The sequence below is a fragment of the Coregonus clupeaformis genome, chromosome 26 (assembly GCF_020615455.1).
Source record: "Coregonus clupeaformis isolate EN_2021a chromosome 26, ASM2061545v1, whole genome shotgun sequence".
NCBI lineage: Eukaryota > Metazoa > Chordata > Actinopteri > Salmoniformes > Salmonidae > Coregonus > Coregonus clupeaformis.
Window position 1 is genome coordinate 46,383,461 of NC_059217.1, and position 14,926 is coordinate 46,398,386.

At 31.7% G+C, this 14,926-nt stretch overlaps 1 protein-coding gene across 1 annotated transcript in view; it reads right to left on the minus strand.

Annotated features, from left to right (window-relative positions):
• The window catches only part of lctlb (lactase-like b), a 58,655-nt gene extending 45,241 nt beyond the window's left edge, over positions 1–13,414 (minus strand). The window contains exon 1 of the mRNA XM_045207888.1: positions 13,221–13,414. The gene's annotated coding sequence lies outside the window, so the exon portion shown is untranslated. The remainder of the gene's footprint in view (positions 1–13,220) is intronic.
• Between the last annotated feature and the right edge of the window lie 1,512 nt (positions 13,415–14,926).

Genomic DNA, 14,926 nt, shown 5'->3' on the forward strand with positions numbered 1-14,926 from the left:
TACTAGTATATAGGGCTGGGCTATATGTCATACTACTAGTATATAGGGCTATATATCATACTACTAGTATATAGGGCTATATATCATACTACTAGTATATAGGGCTATATGTCATACTACTAGTATATAGGGCTATATATCATACTACTAGTATATAGGGCTATATATCATACTACTAGTATATAGGGCTATATGTCATACTACTAGTATATAGGGCTATATGTCATACTACTACTATATAAGGCTATATATCATACTACTAGTATATAGGGCTATATATCATACTACTAGTATATAGGGCTATATATCATACTACTAGTATATAGGGCTATATGTCATACTACTAGTATATAGGGCTATATATCATACTACTAGTATATAGGGCTATATATCATACTACTAGTATATAGGGCTATATATCATACTACTAGTATATAGGGCTATATATCATACTACTAGTATATAGGGCTATATATCATACTACTAGTATATAGGACTATATATCATACTACTAGTATATAGGGCTATATATCATACTACTAGTATATAGGGCTATATATCATACTACTAGTATATAGGGCTATATGTCATACTACTAGTATATAGGGCTGGGCTATATATCATACTACTAGTATATAGGGCTATATATCATACTACTAGTATATAGGGCTGGGCTATATGTCATACTACTAGTATATAGGGCTATATATCATATTACTAGTATATAGGGCTATATGTCATACTACTAGTATATAGGGCTATATGTCATACTACTAGTATATAGGGCTATATATCATACTACTAGTATATAGGGCTATATGTCATACTACTAGTATATAGGGCTATATATCATACTACTAGTATATAGGGCTATATGTCATACTACTAGTATATAGGGCTATATATCATACTACTAGTATATGGGGCTATATATCATACTACTAGTATATAGGGCTATATATCATACTACTAGTATATGGGGCTATATATCATACTACTAGTATATAGGGCTATATATCATACTACTAGTATATGGGGCTATATATCATACTACTAGTATATAGGGCTATATATCATACTACTAGTATATGGGGCTATATATCATACTACTAGTATATGAGGGCTATATGTCATACTACTAGTATATAGGGCTATATATCATACTACTAGTATATAGGGCTATATGTCATATTACTAGTATATAGGGCTATATATCATACTACTAGTATATGGGGTTATATGTCATACTACTAGTATATAGGGCTATATATCATACTGCTAGTATATAGGGCTATATATCATACTACTAGTATATAGGGCTATATATCATACTACTAGTATATAGGGCTATATATCACATTACTAGTATATAGGGCTATATATCACACTACTAGTATATAGGGCTATATGTCATACTACTAGTATATAGGGCTATATATCATACTACTAGTATATAGGGCTATATGTCATACTACTATTATATAGGGCTATATGTCATACTACTAGTATGTAGGGCTGGGCTATATATCATACTACTAGTATATAAGGCTACATATCATACTACTAGTATATAGGGCTATATATCATACTACTAGTATATAGGGCTATATATCATACTACTAGTATATAGGGCTATATATCATACTACTAGTATATAGGGCTATATATCATACTACTAGTATATAGGGCTATATATCATACTACTAGTATATAGGGCTATATATCATACTACTAGTATATAGGGCTATATGTCATACTACTAGTATATAGGGCTATATGTCATACTACTAGTATATAGGGCTATATATCATACTACTAGTATATAGGGCTGGGCTATATATCATACTACTAGTATATAGGGCTATATATCATTCTACTAGTATATAGGGCTATATATCATACTACTAGTATATAGGGCTTTATGTCATACTACTAGTATATAGGGCTATATATCATACTACTAGTATATAGGGCTATATATCATACTACTAGTATATAGGGCTATATATCATACTACTAGTATATAGGGGCTATATATCATACTACTAGTATATAGGGGCTATATGTCATACTACTAGTATATAGGGCTATATGTCATACTACTAGTATATAGGGCTATATATCATACTACTAGTATATAGGGCTGGGCTATATATAATACTACTAGTATATAGGGCTATATATCATACTACTAGTATATAGGGCTATATATCATACTACTAGTATATAGGGCTATATATCATACTACTAGTATATAGGGCTATATATCATACTACTAGTATATAGGGCTATATATCATACTACTAGTATATAGGGCTATATATCATACTACTAGTATATAGGGCTATATGTCATACTACTAGTATATAGGGCTATATGTCATACTACTAGTATATAGGGCTATATATCATACTACTAGTATATAGGGCTGGGCTATATATCATACTACTAGTATATAGGGCTATATGTCATACTGCTAGTATATAGGGCTATATATCATACTACTAGTATATAGGGCTATATATCATACTACTAGTATATAGGGCTATATATCATACTACTAGTATATAGGGCTATATGTCATACTACTAGTATATAGGGCTGGGCTATATATCATACTACTAGTATATAGGGCTATATGTCATACTACTAGTATATAGGGCTATATATCATACTACTAGTATATAGGGCTATATATCATACTACTAGTATATAGGGCTATATATCATACTACTAGTATATAGGGCTATATGTCATACTACTAGTATATAGGGCTATATATCATACTACTAGTATATAGGGCTATATATCATACTACTAGTATATAGGGCTATATATCATACTACTAGTATATGGGGCTATATATCATACTACTAGTATATAGGGCTATATGTCATACTACTAGTATATAGGGCTATATGTCATACTATTAGTATATAGGGCTATATGTCATACTACTAGTATATAGGGCTATATATCATACTACTAGTATATAGGGCTATATATCATACTACTAGTATATAGGTCTATATATCATACTACTAGTATATAGGGCTGGGCTATATATCATACTACTAGTATATAGGGCTATATGTCATACTACTAGTATATAGGGCTATATATCATACTACTAGTATATAGGGGCTATATATCATACTACTAGTATATAGGGCTATATATCATACTACTAGTATATAGGGCTATATATCATACTACTAGTATATAGGGCTGGGCTATATATCATACTACTAGTATATAGGTCTATATATCATACTACTAGTATATAGGGCTATATGTCATACTACTAGTATATAGGGCTATATATCATACTACTAGTATATAGGGCTGGGCTATATGTCATACTACTAGTATATAGGGCTATATATCATACTACTAGTATATAGGGCTGGGCTATATATAATACTACTAGTATATAGGGGCTATATATCATACTACTAGTATATAGGGCTATATATCATACTACTAGTATATAGGGCTATATATCATACTACTAGTATATAGGGCTATATATCATACTACTAGTATATAGGGCTATATATCATACTACTAGTATATAGGGCTATATATCATACTACTAGTATATAGGGCTATATATCATACTACTAGTATATAGGGCTATATATCCTACTACTAGTATATAGGTCTATATATCATACTACTAGTATATAGGGCTGGGCTATATATCATACTACTAGTATATAGGTCTATATATCATACTACTAGTATATAGGGCTATATGTCATACTACTAGTATATAGGGCTATATATCATACTACTAGTATATAGGGCTGGGCTATATGTCATACTACTAGTATATAGGGCTATATATCATATTACTAGTATATGGGGCTATATGTCATACTACTAGTATATAGGGCTATATGTCATACTACTAGTATATAGGGCTATATATATTATACTACTAGTATATAGGGCTATATGTCATACTACTAGTATATAGGGCTATATGTCATACTACTAGTATATAGGGCTATATGTCATACTACTAGTATATAGGGCTATATGTCATACTACTAGTATATAGGGCTATATGTCATACTACTAGTATATAGGGCTATATGTCATACTACTAGTATATAGGGCTATATGTCATACTACTAGTATATAGGGCTAAATATCATACTACTAGTATATAGGGCTATATATCATACTACTAGTATATAGGGCTATATGTCATACTACTAGTATATAGGGCTATATATCATACTACTAGTATATAGGGCTATATGTCATACTACTAGTATATAGGGGCTATATATCATACTACTAGTATATAGGGCTATATATCATACTACTAGTATATAGGGCTATATGTCATACTACTAGTATATAGGGCTATATGTCATACTACTAGTATATAGGGCTGGGCTATATGTCATATTACTAGTATATAGGGCTATATGTCATACTACTAGTATATAGGGCTGGGCTATATGTCATACTACTAGTATATAGGGCTATATATCATACTACTAGTATATAGGGGCTATATATCATACTACTAGTATATAGGGCTATATGTCATACTACTAGTATATAGGGCTATATATCATACTACTAGTTATATAGGGCTATATATCATACTACTAGTATATAGGGGCTATATGTCATACTACTAGTATATAGGGCTATATGTCATACTACTACTATATAAGGCTATATATCATACTACTAGTATATAGGGCTATATATCATACTACTAGTATATATGGCTATATATCATACTACTAGTATATAGGGCTATATGTCATACTACTAGTATATAGGGCTATATATCATACTACTAGTATATAGGGCTATATATCATACTACTAGTATATAGGGCTATATATCATACTACTAGTATATAGGGCTATATATCATACTACTAGTATATAGGGCTATATATCATACTACTAGTATATAGGACTATATATCATACTACTAGTATATAGGGCTATATATCATACTACTAGTATATAGGGCTATATATCATACTACTAGTATATAGGGCTATATGTCATACTACTAGTATATAGGGCTGGGCTATATATCATACTACTAGTATATAGGGCTATATATCATACTACTAGTATATAGGGCTGGGCTATATGTCATACTACTAGTATATAGGGCTATATATCATATTACTAGTATATAGGGCTATATGTCATACTACTAGTATATAGGGCTATATGTCATACTACTAGTATATAGGGGCTATATATCATACTACTAGTATATAGGGCTATATGTCATACTACTAGTATATAGGGCTATATATCATACTACTAGTATATAGGGCTATATGTCATACTACTAGTATATAGGGCTATATATCATACTACTAGTATATGGGGCTATATATCATACTACTAGTATATAGGGCTATATATCATACTACTAGTATATGGGGCTATATATCATACTACTAGTATATAGGGCTATATATCATACTACTAGTATATGGGGCTATATATCATACTACTAGTATATAGGGCTATATATCATACTACTAGTATATGGGGCTATATATCATACTACTAGTATATAGGGCTATATGTCATACTACTAGTATATAGGGCTATATATCATACTACTAGTATATAGGGCTATATGTCATATTACTAGTATATAGGGCTATATATCATACTACTAGTATATGGGGCTATATGTCATACTACTAGTATATAGGGCTATATATCATACTGCTAGTATATAGGGCTATATATCATACTACTAGTATATAGGGCTATATATCATACTACTAGTATATAGGGCTATATATCACATTACTAGTATATAGGGCTATATATCACACTACTAGTATATAGGGCTATATGTCATACTACTAGTATATAGGGCTATATATCATACTACTAGTATATAGGGCTATATGTCATACTAATATTATATAGGGCTATATGTCATACTACTAGTATGTAGGGCTGGGCTATATATCATACTACTAGTATATATAGTATACATATCATACTACTAGTATATAGGGGCTATATATCATACTACTAGTATATAGGGCTATATATCATACTAATAGTATATATGGTCATATATCATACTACTAGTATATAGGGCTATATATCATACTACTAGTATATAGGGCTATATATCATACTACTAGTATATAGGGCTATATATCATACTACTAGTATATAGGGCTATATGTCATACTACTAGTATATAGGGCTATATGTCATACTACTAGTATATAGGGCTATATATCATACTACTAGTATATAGGGTTGGGCAATATATATCATACTACTAGTATATAGGGCTATATATCATTCTACTAGTATATAGGGCTATATATCATACTACTAGTATATAGGGCTTTATGTCATACTACTAGTATATAGGGCTATATATCATACTACTAGTATATAGGGCTATATATCATACTACTAGTATATAGGGCTATATATCATACTACTAGTATATAGGGCTATATATCATACTACTAGTATATAGGGCTATATGTCATACTACTAGTATATAGGGCTATATGTCATACTACTAGTATATAGGGCTATATATCATACTACTAGTATATAGGGCTGGGCTATATATAATACTACTAGTATATAGGGCTATATATCATACTACTAGTATATAGGGCTATATATCATACTACTAGTATATAGGGGCTATATATCATACTACTAGTATATAGGGCTATATATCATACTACTAGTATATAGGGCTATATATCATACTACTAGTATATAGGGCTATATATCATACTACTAGTATATAGGGCTATATATCATACTACTAGTATATAGGGCTATATGTCATACTACTAGTATATAGGGCTATATATCATACTACTAGTATATAGGGCTATATATCATACTACTAGTATATAGGGCTATATATCATACTACTAGTATATAGGGCTATATATCATACTACTAGTATATAGGGCTATATATCATACTACTAGTATATAGGGGCTATATATCATACTACTAGTATATAGGGCTATATATCATACTACTAGTATATAGGGCTATATATCATACTACTAGTATATAGGGCTATATATCATACTACTAGTATATAGGGCTATATGTCATACTACTAGTATATAGGGCTATATGTCATACTACTAGTATATAGGGCTGGGCTATATATCATACTACTAGTATATAGGGCTGCTATATGTCATACTACTAGTATATAGGGCTATATGTCATACTACTAGTATATAGGGCTATATGTCATACTACTAGTATATAGGGGCTATATATCATACTACTAGTATATAGGGCTATATATCATACTACTAGTATATAGGGCTATATATCATACTACTAGTATATAAGGGCTATATATCATACTACTAGTATATAGGGCTATATGTCATACTACTAGTATATAGGGCTATATGTCATACTACTAGTATATAGGGCTTATATGTCATACTACTAGTATATAGGGCTATATATCATACTACTAGTATATAGGGCTATATATCATACTACTAGTATATAGGGCTATATGTCATACTACTAGTATATAGGGCTATATGTCATACTACTAGTATATAGGGCTATATATCATACTACTAGTATATAGGGCTATATGTCATACTACTAGTATATAGGGCTATATGTCATACTACTAGTATGTAGGGCTGGGATATGTCATACTACTAGTATATAGGGCTATATGTCATACTACTAGTATATAGGGCTATATGTCATACTACTAGTATATAGGGCTATATATCATACTACTAGTATATAGGGCTATATATCATACTACTAGTATATAGGGCTATATGTCATACTACTAGTATATAGGGCTATATATCATACTACTAGTATATAGGGCTATATATCATACTACTAGTATATAGGGGGCTATATATCATACTACTAGTATATAGGGCTATATATCATACTACTAGTATATAGGGCTATATATCATACTACTAGTATATGGGGCTATATGTCATACCACTAGTATATAGGGCTATATGTCATACTACTAGTATATAGGGCTATATATCATACTACTAGTATATAGGGTTATGTATCATACTACTAGTATATAGGGCTGTATGTCATACTACTAGTATATAGGGCTATATATCATACTACTAGTATATAGGGCTATATATCATACTACTAGTATATAGGGCTATATATCATACTACTAGTATATAGGGCTATATATCATACTACTAGTATATAGGGCTGGATATATCATACTACTAGTATATAGGGCGGCTATATGTCATACTACTAGTATATAGGGGCTATATGTCATACTACTAGTATATAGGGCTATATATCATACTACTAGTATATACGGGCTATATGTCATACTACTAGTATATAGGGCTATATATCATACTACTAGTATATAGGGCTATATATCATACTACTAGTATATAGGGCTATATGTCATACTACTAGTATATAGGGCTATATATCATACTACTAGTATATAGGGCTATATATCATACTACTAGTATATAGGGCTATATGTCATACTACTAGTATATAGGGCTATATATCATACTACTAGTATATAGGGCTATATGTCATACTACTAGTATATAGGGCTATATGTCATACTACTAGTATATAGGGCTATATGTCATACTACTAGTATATAGGGCTATATGTCATACTACTAGTATATAGGGCTATATGTCATACTACTAGTATATAGGGCTATATGTCATACTACTAGTATATAGGGCTGGGCTATATGTCATACTACTAGTATATAGGGCTATATATCATATTACTAGTATATAGGGCTATATATCATACTACTAGTATATAGGGCTATATATCATATTACTAGTATATAGGGCTATATATCACACTACTAGTATATAGGGCTATATATCATATTACTAGTATATAGGGCTATATATCATACTACTAGTATATAGGGCTATATATCATATTACTAGTATATAGGGCTATATATCACACTACTAGTATATAGGGCTATATGTCATACTACTAGTATATAGGGCTATATATCATACTACTAGTATATAGGGCTATATGTCATACTACTAGTATATAGGGCTATATATCATACTACTAGTATATAGGGCTATATATCATACTACTAGTATATAGGGCTATATATCATACTACTAGTATATAGGGCTATATATCACATTACTAGTATATAGGGCTATATATCACACTACTAGTATATAGGGCTATATGTCATACTACTAGTATATAGGGCTATATATCATACTACTAGTATATAGGGCTATATGTCATACTACTATTATATAGGGCTATATGTCATACTACTAGTATGTAGGGCTGGGCTATATATCATACTACTAGTATATAGGGCTATATATCATACTACTAGTATATAGGGCTATATATCATACTACTAGTATATAGGGCTATATATCATACTACTAGTATATAGGGCTATATGTCATACTACTAGTATATAGGGCTATATATCATACTACTAGTATATAGGGCTATATGTCATACTACTAGTATATAGGGCTATATATCATACTACTAGTATATAGGGCTATATATCATACTACTAGTAAATAGGGCTGGGCTATATATCATACTACTAGTATATAGGGCTATATGTCATACTACTACTATATAAGGCTATATATCATACTACTAGTATATAGGGCTGGGCTATATGTCATACTACTAGTATATAGGGCTGGGCTATATGTCATACTACTAGTATATAGGGCTATATATCATACTACTAGTATATAGGGCTATATGTCATACTACTAGTATATAGGGCTGGGCTATATATCATACTACTAGTATATAGGGCTATATATCATACTACTAGTATATAGGGCTGGGCTATATGTCATACTACTAGTATATAGGGCTATATATCATATTACTAGTATATAGGGCTATATGTCATACTACTAGTATATAGGGCTATATATCATACTACTAGTATATAGGGCTGGGCTATATGTCATACTACTAGTATATAGGGCTATATATCATATTACTAGTATATAGGGCTATATGTCATACTACTAGTATATAGGGCTATATGTCATACTACTAGTATATAGGGCTATATATCATACTACTAGTATATAGGGCTATATGTCATACTACTAGTATATAGGGCTATATATCATACTACTAGTATATAGGGCTATATGTCATACTACTAGTATATAGGGCTGGGCTATATATCATACTACTAGTATATAGGGCTATATATCATACTACTAGTATATAGGGCTATATATCATACTACTAGTATATAGGGCTATATATCATACTACTAGTATATAGGGCTATATATCATACTACTAGTATATAGGGCTATATATCATACTACTAGTATATAGGGCTATATGTCATACTACTAGTATATAGGGCTATATGTCATACTACTAGTATATAGGGCTATATGTCATACTACTAGTATATAGGGCTGGGCTATATATCATACTACTAGTATATAGGGCTATATGTCATACTACTAGTATATAGGGCTGGGCTATATGTCATACTACTAGTATATAGGGCTATATATCATACTACTAGTATATAGGGCTATATATCATACTACTAGTATATAGGGCTATATGTCATACTACTAGTATATAGGGCTATATGTCATACTACTAGTATATAGGGCTATATATCATACTACTAGTATATAGGGCTATATATCATACTACTAGTATATAGGGCTATATATCATACTACTAGTATATAGGGCTATATGTCATACTACTAGTATATAGGGCTATATATCATACTACTAGTATATAGGGCTATATGTCATACTACTAGTATATGGGGCTATATGTCATACTACTAGTATATAGGGCTATATGTCATACTACTAGTATATAGGGCTATATATCATACTACTAGTATATAGGGCTATATATCATACTACTAGTATATAGGGCTATATGTCATACTACTAGTATATAGGGCTGGGCTATATGTCATACTACTAGTATATAGGGCTATATGTCATACTACTAGTATATAGGGCTATATATCATACTACTAGTATATAGGACTATATATCATACTACTAGTATATAGGGCTATATATCATACTACTAGTATATAGGGCTATATGTCATACTACTAGTATATGGGGCTATATATCATACTACTAGTATATAGGGCTATATATCATACTACTAGTATATAGGGCTATATGTCATTCTACTAGTATATAGGGCTGGGCTATATGTCATACTACTAGTATATAGGGCTATATATCATACTACTAGTATATAGGGCTATATATCATACTACTAGTATATAGGGCTATATATCATACTACTAGTATATAGGGCTATATATCATACTACTAGTATATAGGGCTATATGTCGTACTACTAGTATATAGGGCTATATGTCATACTACTAGTATATAGGGCTATATGTCATACTACTAGTATATAGGGCTATATATCATACTACTAGTATATGGGGCTATATATCATACTACTAGTATATAGGGCTATATGTCATATTACTAGTATATAGGGCTATATGTCATACTACTAGTATATGGGGCTAAATATCATACTACTAGTATATAGGGCTATAATATGTAATGGTATAGTATATCTAATGGTATAGTATATCTAATGGTATAGTATATCTAATGGTATAGTATATCTAATGGTATAGTATATCTAATGGTATAATATATCTAATGGTATAGTATATCTAATGGTATAGTATATCTAATGGTATAATATGTCTAAGGGTATAATATATATAATAGTATAGTATATCTAATGGTATAGTATATCTAATGGCATAATATATCTAATGGTATAGTATATCTAATGGTATAATATATCTAATGGTACAATATATCTAATGGTAAAATATGTCTAATGGTATAATATGTCTAATGGTATAATATGTCTAAGGGTATAGTATATCTAATGGTATAGTATATCTAAGGGTATAGTATATCTAATGGTATAGTATATCTAATGGTATAGTATATCTAAGGGTATAGTATATCTAATGGTATAGTATATCTAATGGTATAGTATATCTAATGGTATAGTATATCTAATGGTATCGTATATCTAATGGTATAATATATCTAATGGTATAATATATATAATGGTATCGTATATCTAATGGTATAATATATCTAATGGTATAGTATATCTAAGGATAGGAGCAACATTTGCATCAAGAGAACAGCAGAGAAATCAGATTAGTTGAAAAATACTCAAGATCTAATTTCATTGGATATCAATATCTTTGAGTTTTACCTGCACCAGGCCTAAACCAATAGTCATACTTGAATAAAAGTAAAGATACATTAATAGAAAATGACTCAAGTAAAAGTGAAAGTCACCCAGTAAAATACACCTTAAGTAAAAGTCTAAAAGTATTTGGTTTTAAATATACTTAAGTATCAAAAGTAAATGGAATTGCTAAAATATACATACGTGTCAAGAGTAAAAGTGTAAGTATAAATAATTTAAAATTCCTTATATTAAGCAGACGGCCACATGTACAATTTTTTTTTATTTACAGATAGCCAGGGGGCACACTCAAACACTGTCATAATTTACAAACTAAGCATATGTTTAGTGAGTCCACCAGATCAGAGGCAGTAGGGATGACCAGGGATGTTCTCTTGATAAGTATGTGAATTATACCATTTTCCTGTCTTGCTAAGCATTCAAAATGTAACGAGTACTTTTGGGTGTCAGGGGAAATGTATGGAGTAAAAAGTACATTATTTTCTTTAGGAATGTAGTGAAGTAAAAGTAAAAGTTGTCAAAAATATAAATAGTAAAGTAAAGTACAGATACCCCAAAAACTACTTAAGTAGTACTTTAAAGTATTTTTTACTTAAGTACTTTACACCACTGGCCTAAACTGACTGTCCCAGGAGATCAACTCCATGACACAAAACTCTGTTGGAGCAATAACAATGACATTGACATTGTAGTAATTTTCCCCATGCTATCTCCAAGGAAGTGGCCCGTCTGCACACAGTGCTCATAATGACGTTACCTGGCTGTCTTATTACAACACTGCAGCATACAGTAATGCACATTGCCTTTCTTCCATGCACAGACACTTGCCTCTTTCTGTGAAATGCACACACACTCACACACACACACACTTACACACACACACACACACACACACACACATACCTACCTGTCAAAGGTTCAGCATTAGTCCTGCCTGGGAAAAACGGCATGAAATGGCATAGAGGGAGATTGACTGAAGAACCCTGTTAGTCGTTCACATCTGGATGACACCTGCGTATGTTATCCCAGAGTAACCCATCCAGTGCTGTAAAAGCCACCAAACCAAACAGACTAGAAGCATCCAAGCCCACTGGACTCTATACAGAGGCCCAACTGGTCCTAATACCCCACCATTGAAACTCAATGGTGTGTGAGCACATTCTGCTTAGACACACAGATCCCTTACAAACGAGGGTTTACTCTATAAGCAGAGCTAATGTTTGGAGAGGCTGATACTCTTCTGTTTACCGTATGGACTGGGGACAATGGCAATGTGTCAGTGGACATGGGGGATGGCAGAGCATTGGATAGTGGTGATGAAACAAGTCAGACTCTATATGCATTTTGCAGTCAAATGATACCCTCGTTAAGTTACACTAGTCAAATGATACCCTCGTTAAGTTACACTAGTCAAATGATACCCTCGTTAAGTTACACTAGTCAAATGATACCCTCGTTAAGTTACACTAGTCAAATGATACCCTCGTTAAGTTACACTAGTCAAATGATACCCTCGTTAAGTTACACTAGTCAAATGATACCCTCGTTAAGTTACACTAGTCAAATGATACTCTCGTTAAGTTACACTAGTCAAATGATACCCTCGTTAAGTTACACTAGTCAAATGATACCCTCGTTAAGTTACACTAGTCAAATGATACCCTCGTTAAGTTACACTAGTCAAATGATACCCTCGTTAAGTTACACTAGTCAAATGATACCCTCGTTAAGTTACACTAGTCAAATGATACCCTCGTTAAGTTACACTAGTCAAATGATACCCTCGTTAAGTTACACTAGTCAAATGATACCCTCGTTAAGTTACACTAGTCAAATGATACCCTCGTTAAGTTACACTAGTCAAATGATACCCTCGTTAAGTTACACTAGTCAAATGATACCCTCGTTAAGTTACACTAGTCAAATTATACCCTCGTTAAGTTACACTAGTCAAATGATACCCTCGTTAAGTTACACTAGTCAAATGATACCCTCGTTAAGTTACACTAGTCAAATGATACCCTCGTTAAGTTACACTAGTCAAATGATACCCTCGTTAAGTTACACTAGTCAAATGATACCCTCGTTAAGTTACACTAGTCAAATGATACCCTCGTTAAGTTACACTAGTCAAATGATACCCTCGTTAAGGTACACTTCCATCTGGTAGTTTGTTCTCCATTGCATGTGACTATATTCTACATCAAAGTTTGTAAAAGGCCTTAAAATAATCCAGCAACCAGAATAAGTTTGGTGTTGTTCTACGGTACAGTAGCCAACCTTTGTTTCTTCTTTCAGATACTCGTTATCAACTCCTTGGAAGAATATTAAACACAGTGTAACTTAGACGGCAATTCACTTACTGAACCGTGACATCTTCCTGGATACTATAGTTATGCATTTGTCCTAGCATAGTCTAGCGTAGTTTGTGTTAAAAGAATGATGGTGAATCATTGTGTATTACCAGCCCAAAATGTTAGCCTATTTCAGTTGCATTGAATGAATAGAATAAAAAATGCATGTTTCCAGTTAGTTACCTGCTGAGCTTTAAAAGGTATTGATATAAGAGAGCGTAGCTCAGGCAGCTGGCCTTGTTGTCTGGTAGCAGGCCTT